This window comes from Cupressus sempervirens, chromosome 2 (genome assembly GCF_028749045.1).
Source record: "Cupressus sempervirens isolate cs-2001-9-10 chromosome 2, ASM2874904v1, whole genome shotgun sequence".
Classification (NCBI taxonomy): domain Eukaryota; kingdom Viridiplantae; phylum Streptophyta; class Pinopsida; order Cupressales; family Cupressaceae; genus Cupressus; species Cupressus sempervirens.
In genome coordinates, this window is record NC_143119.1 from 540,768,597 (window position 1) to 540,775,788 (window position 7,192).

Here is a 7,192-nt window from a genome sequence, read left to right on the forward strand (position 1 = left end):
ACTAAGTCAATTTTCTCTTGCAATCGCCATGCCACCGTTCACAGAGAGATCTCCCAATTCACTTGTGACGATGCACAATTCAAGTCCTAGACGCGAGCTCGCCCTTGAAAGGCCGCGTTCCAAGACATCCCGATGACACATTGGAATGACAACCGCTGTCGAACCATTCCCAATGTTGTGCCGATCGAGTTGGCACAGAGGCGACCTTAGGGAGCTCTCGCGTAGCAATCGGGATGTGCTTTCATACCCATCTCTCACAAAAACCAATCTTAGCTGTGAACAAATTTCGCCGCAATGACACCATTGGAACGACGACCACTGTCGAACAACTCCCGAATTTGTGCCCTGATGGAGTGAGAAAGAATAGCAACTTTGGGGAGCCGCGCATCGCAAACGGGCTGGCTGCTGCTTCATTCCGCTCCTATATATAGATCCGATGTCGTTGATTTCATTTGGAATCCGAGGCTGCATTCGTCCTTGCTCACACAAGCAATGGGTCTTCTCATCGAATGGCCATGGGGAGCTTTCGATCACAAAGGCTCCCTTGTCACTCGTGACGCGCAGCCCAACTGCTTTCCGAAATTGCGCCAGCTTGAGTGACAAGAAAACATGATCTAAAGGAGAGTCAAGGAATAGCACCTCGAGGGTGGGCTTCATGCCCCTCCAATTGATTCAACGTCGGCGTCCACCGTTTCAAAATCTGACATTTCCATCCACCTCGACACCGCCGTTGAATCAATGAGAGGGGCACGGGAGAGGTTCGCGGCAACAACCTCTCCTATATAAGCTATTAGTGCGAGGCTCGCTCTGCATTAGAAATTAGCGAACACGCCGACATCCGCCATAAAAATCCAAATTGTTGAAAATTCTGACCAAACAGCCATCCACGACCCAATTTATTATGAGGTCGTCTAAGGAGCAAAAGATTGTCGTCAGTTAGGAGATGTGAATTCATGGAGCCAAGGGACTGAAATGGTCATCGAGCTCATCCAATCAACTGGATGAATTTCACCTTGAAGGGGCCCAATCCAAAAGTTTCGGATGTCATCTCCTGGAACTCTCAAGAACAAGGACCATCTTACTTGCAAACTCTGCTACTGCGCAAACATAGGTTGCAATTAAAGAGAAATTGCCAAGCCATCATAGTGGCCCGAGGCCAATGCTCTGACTAAGTCAATTTTCTCTTGCAATCACCATGCCGCCGTTCACAGAGAGATCTCCCCATTCACTTGCGACGCAATGCACAATCCAAGTGATAGACGCGAGCTCGCCCTTGAAAGGCCAGGCCACTTTCCAAGACATCCCCCGATGACACATTGGAACGACAACCGCTGTCGAACCATTCCCAATGTTGTGCCGATCGAGTTGGCACAGAGGCGACCTTAGGGAGCTCCCGCGTAGCAATCGGGATGTGCTTTCGTACCCATCTCTCACAAAAACCAATCTTAGCTGTGAACAAATTTAGAATCCAAGGCTCATATCCATCGATATTGTCGGCACTGGGTCTATATATTCAAAGGCCACGGAGAGGTTCCGATAAGAGAAGCTCCCCTGCTCGCTCGCACAAACATCCCAAATGCTAGACACAAGCTCCCACCCTTAGCATCGCTCTCCGGATCGCCGCAATGACACATTGGAATGACAACCATTGTCGAACAACTCCCGAATTTGTGCCGATGGAGTGAGAAAGATGAGCAACTTTGGGGAGCCGCGCATGGCAAACAGGCTGCTGCTTCATTCCGCTCTTATATATAGATCCGATGTCGTTGATTTCGTTTGGAATCCGAGGCTGCATTCGTCCTTGCTCACACAAGCAATGGCTCTTCTCATTGAATGGTCACGGGGAGCTTCCAATTACAAAGGCTCCCTTGTCACCCGTGATGCGCAGCCCAACTGCTAGACGACGGCTCGCCCTTCAGATCGCTGCCCAGGCAACCACCACAACGGCACCATTGGAATGACAACCGCTGCCGAACCATTCCAAAATTTTTTTGCCAAAGAAGTTGTTGCAAAGAGAACGACTCTGGGGAGAGAGCCCTCGCATAGCAAAATCGGGATGGCTTCATGGCAGCTGGATGGGATTTGAATTCATGGAGCCAAGGGAGTGAAATGGTCATCCAGCTCATCCGATCAACTGGATGAATTTCACCTTGAAGGGGCCCAATCCAAAAGTTTCGGAGGTCATCTCCTGGAACTGTCAAGAAAAAAGGCCAATCTTACATGCAAACTCTGCTACTGTGCAAACATGGGTTGCAATTATAGAGAAATTGCAAGGCCGTCACAATGGCCCGAGGCCAATGCTCCGACTACTAAGTCAATTTTCTCTTGCAATCACCATGCCGCCGTTCACAGAGAGATCTCCCCATTCACTTGTGACGACGCACAATCCAAGTGCTAGACGCGATCTCGCCCTTGAAAGGCTGCGTTCCAAGACATCGCGATGACACATTGGAATGACAACCGCTGTCGAACCATTCCCAATGTTGTGCCGATCGAGTTGGCACAGAGGCGATCTTAGGGAGCTCCCGCGAATCGATCGGGAAGTGCTTTCGTACCCATCTCTCACAAAAACCAATGTTAGCTGAACAATTTTAGAATCCAAGGCTCGTATCCATCGATATCATCGGCACTGGGTCTATATTCAAAGGCCACGGAGAGGTTCCGATAAGAGAAGCTCCCCAGCTCTCTTGCACAAACATCCCCAAATGCTAGACGCAAGCTCCCGTCCTTAGCATCGCTCTCCAGATCACAGCAATGACACATTGGAACGACAACCGCTGTCGAACAACTCCCAAATTTGTGCCGATGGAGTGAGAAAGAAGAGCCAGATCGGGTCGATGAAAACGGCTAAGCCAGATCGGGTCGGCCAGCATGAGTACACCACGACAAAATTGCTAGAGCGCCGAGCACCCATAGCAAATTGCCATTATACCAAGCAACGCCGGAATGCTAGACAAGGGCTCACGTTTAGATCAAGTTTTAAAATCACCAAAAAGACACGCCATGGATCGGCAACTGCTGCCTCACCTTTTCCAAAATTGAGTCATCGGTAAACATGATCTAAAGGAGAGCCGACGAAAAGCACTGAGATCGCTTCATGCCCCTTTCATTCATTCAACATCAGCATAAACCATTTGAAAACCCAACAATCCGATCCGCCTAGACACCAATGTTGAATCAATGAAAGGGGCATGGGAGAGGCTCGTGGCAACAACCTCTCCTATATAAGCTATTAGTGCGAGGCTCGCTCTACATTAGAAATCTGCAACAGCGCAGACAAAATCCTTAAAAATCCAATTCAATGAAAAATGTGACCAAACAGCCATCCACGACACCGTTTTTGGGGCTCGCCCAGATCGGCTCGGCCAGAATGGCTCGCCCAGATCGGCTCGGCCAGCATGGCTCGGCCAGATCGGCTCCGCCAGCATGGTGACTTGCTGACTCGGTGAGAGTACTTCGAACTGTCAAGAACTAAGGCCAATCTAACATGCAAACTCTGCTACTGCACAAACATAGGTTGCAACTATAGAGAAATTGCAAGGCCGTCACAATGGCCCGAGGCCAACGCTCTGACTACTAAGTCAATTTTCTCTTGCAATCGCCATGCCGCCGTTCACAGAGAGATCTCCCAATTCACTTGTGACGACGCACAATTCAAGTCCTAGATGCGAGCTCACCCTTGAAAGGCCGCGTTCCAAGACATCCCGATGACACATTGGAATGACAACCGCTGTCAAACCATTCCCAACGTTGTGCCGATCGAGTTGGCACAGAGGCGATCTTAGGGAACTCCCGCGTATCGATCGGGAAGTGCTTTCGTACCCATCTCTCACAAAAACCAATGTTAGCTGAACAATTTTATAATCCAAGGCTAGTATCCATCGATATCGTCGGCACTAGGTCTATATTCAAAGGCCACGGAGAGGTTCCGATAAGAGAAGCTCCCCTGCTCACTTGCACAAACATCCCCAAATGCTAGACGCAAGCTCCCGCACTTAGCATCGCTCTCCAGATCACCGCAATGACACATTGGAATGACAACCGCTGTCGAACAACTCCCGAATTTGTGCCGATGGAGTGAGAAACGAGAGCCAGATCGGGTCGACGAAAATGGCTAAGCCAGATCGGGTCGGCCAGCATGGCTCAGCCACCATTTTTCGTCGAGAGCTTTCGATATTAAAGCTCCCATGTAGCCGCGATAAGTACACCATGACAAATTGCTAGAGCGCCGAGCACCCATAGCAAATTGCCATTATACCAAGCAACACCGGAGTGCTAGACAAGGGCTCACGTTTAGATCAAGTTTTAAAACCACCAAAAACACACGCCATGGATCGGCAACCGCTACCTCACCTTTTCCAAAATTGAGTCATCGAAAAACATGATCTAAAGGAGAGCCAAGGAAAAGCACTGAGATCGCTTCATGCCCCTTTCATTCATTCAACATCGGCATACACCATTTGAAAACCCAACAATCCGATCCGCCTAGACACCAATGTTGAATGAATGAAAGGGGCATGGGAGAGGCTCACGGCAACAACCTCTCCTATATAAGCTATTAGTGCGAGGCTCGCTCTACATTAGAAATCTGCGACAGCGCGGACAACTCCCTTAAAAATCCAATTCAATGAAAAATGTGACCAAACAGCCATCCACGACACCGTTTTTGGAGCTCGCCCAGATCGGCTCGGCCAGAATGGCTCGCCCAGATCGGCTTGGCCAGCATGGCTCAGCCAGATCGGCTCGGCCAGCATGGTGACTTGCTAACTCAGTGAGAGTACTTCGAACTGTCAAGAACAAAGGCCAATCTAACATGCAAACTCTGCTACTGCGCAAACATAGGTTGCAATTATAGAGAAATTGCAAGGCCGTCACAATGGCCCGAGGCCAATGCTCCGACTACTAAGTCAATTTTCTCTTGCAATCGCCATGTTGCCGTTCATAGAGAGATCTCCCCATTCACTTGTGACGATGAACAATTCAAGTGCTAGACGCGAGCTCGCCCTTGAAAGGCCGCGTTCCAAGACATCCCGATGACACATTGGAACGACAACCGCTGTCGAACCATTCCCAATGTTGTGCCGATCGAGTTGGCACAGAGGCAATCTTAGGGAACTCCCGCGTATCGATCGGGAAGTGCTTTCGTACCCATCTCTCACAAAAACCAATGTTAGCTGAACAATTTTATAATCCAAGGCTCGTATCCATCGATATCGTCGGCACTGGGTCTATATTCAAAGGCCACGGAGAGGTTCCGATAAAAGAAGCTCCCCTGCTCGCTTGCACAAACATCCCCAAATGCTAGACGCATGCTCTTGCCCTTAGCATCGCTCTCCAGATCACCGCAATGACACATTGGAACGACAACCGCTGTCGAACAACTCCTGAATTTGTGCCGATGGAGTGAGAAACGAGAGCTAGATCGGGTCGACGAAAACGGCTAAGCCAGATCGGGTCGGCCAGCATGGCTCAGCCACCATTTTTCGCCGAGAGCTTTTGATATTAAAGCTCCCATGTAGCCACGATAAGTACACCATGACAAATTGCTAGAGCGCCGAGCACCCATAGCAAATTGCCATTATACCAAGCAACGCCGGAGTGCTAGACAAGGGCTCACGTTTAGATCAAGTTTTAAAACCACCAAAAACACACGCCATGGACAAGGGCTCCCGCACTTAGCATCGCTCTCCAGATCACCGCAATGACACATTGGAACGACAACCGCTGTCGAACAACTCCCGAATTTGTGCCATTGGAGTGAGAAACGAGAGCCAGATCGGGTCGACGAAAACGGCTAAGCCAGATCGGGTCGGCAAGCATGGCTCGGCCACCATTTTTCGCCGAGAGCTTTCGATATTAAAGCTCCCATGTAGCCGCGATAAGTACACCATGACAAATTGCTAGAGCGTCGAGCACCCATAGCAAATTGCCATTATACCAAGCAACGCCAGAGTGCTAGACAAGGGCTCACGTTTAGATCAAGTTTTAAAACCACCAAAAACACACGCCATGGATCGGCAACCGCTACCTCACCTTTTCCAAAATTGAGTCATCGAAAAACATGATCTAAAGGAGAGCCGAGGAAAAGCACTGAGATCGCTTCATGCCCCTTTCATTCATTCAACATCGGCATACACCGTTTGAAAACCCAACAATCCGATCCGCCTAGACACCAATGTTGAATGAATGAAAGGGGCACGGGAGAGGCTCGCGGCAACAACCTCTCCTATATAAGCTATTAGTGCGAGGCTCGCTCTGCATTAGAAATCTGCGACAGCGTGAACAACTCCCTTAAAAATCCAATTCAATGAAAAATGTGACCAAACAGCCATCCACGACACCGTTTTTGGAGCTCGCCCAGATCGGCTCGGCCAAAATGGCTCGCCCAGATCGGCTCGGCCAGCATGGCTCGCCCAGATCTGCTCGGCTAGCATGGCTCGCCCAGATCGGCTCGGCCAGAATCGGGTCGGCCAGCATGGTGACTTGGTGACTCGGTGAGAGTACTTGGAACCGTTAAGAACAAATGCCAATCTTACATGCAAACTCTGCTACTGCGCAAACATAGGTTGCAATTATAGAGAAATTGCAAGGCCGTTACAATGGCCTAAGGCCAATGCTCCGACTACTAAGTCAATTTTCTCTTTCAATCGCCATGCCGTTGTTCATAAAGAGATCTCCCCATTCACTTGTGATGACGCACAATCCAAGTGCTAGACGCGAGCTCGCCCTTGAAAGGCCGTGTTCCAAGACATCCCGATGACACATTGGAATAACAACCGCTGTCGAACCATTCCCAATGTTGTGCCGATCGAGTTGGCACAGAGGCGACCAAACAGCCATCCACGACACCATTTTTGGAGCTCGGCCAGAATGGCTAGCCCAGATCGGCTTGGCCAGAATGGCTCGGCCAGCATGGCTCGGCAAGAACGGCTCGCCTAGATCGGCTCAGCCAGAACGGCTCGGCCAGCATGGCTCGGCCAGAACGGCTCACCCAGATCGGCTCGGCCAGCATGGCTCGGCCAGAACGGCTCGACCAGCATGGCCCGGCCAGCATGGCTCAGCCAGAACGGGTCGCAAAGATCGCCTCGCCCAGAACGGGTCGCCCAGATCGGCACGCGACGGCCCGCCCTCGCCGCGGGAGCAGCTCGGGCAAGCCGCCAACAGCCCACGAGTTCGGGGCGCAGACCCCTAG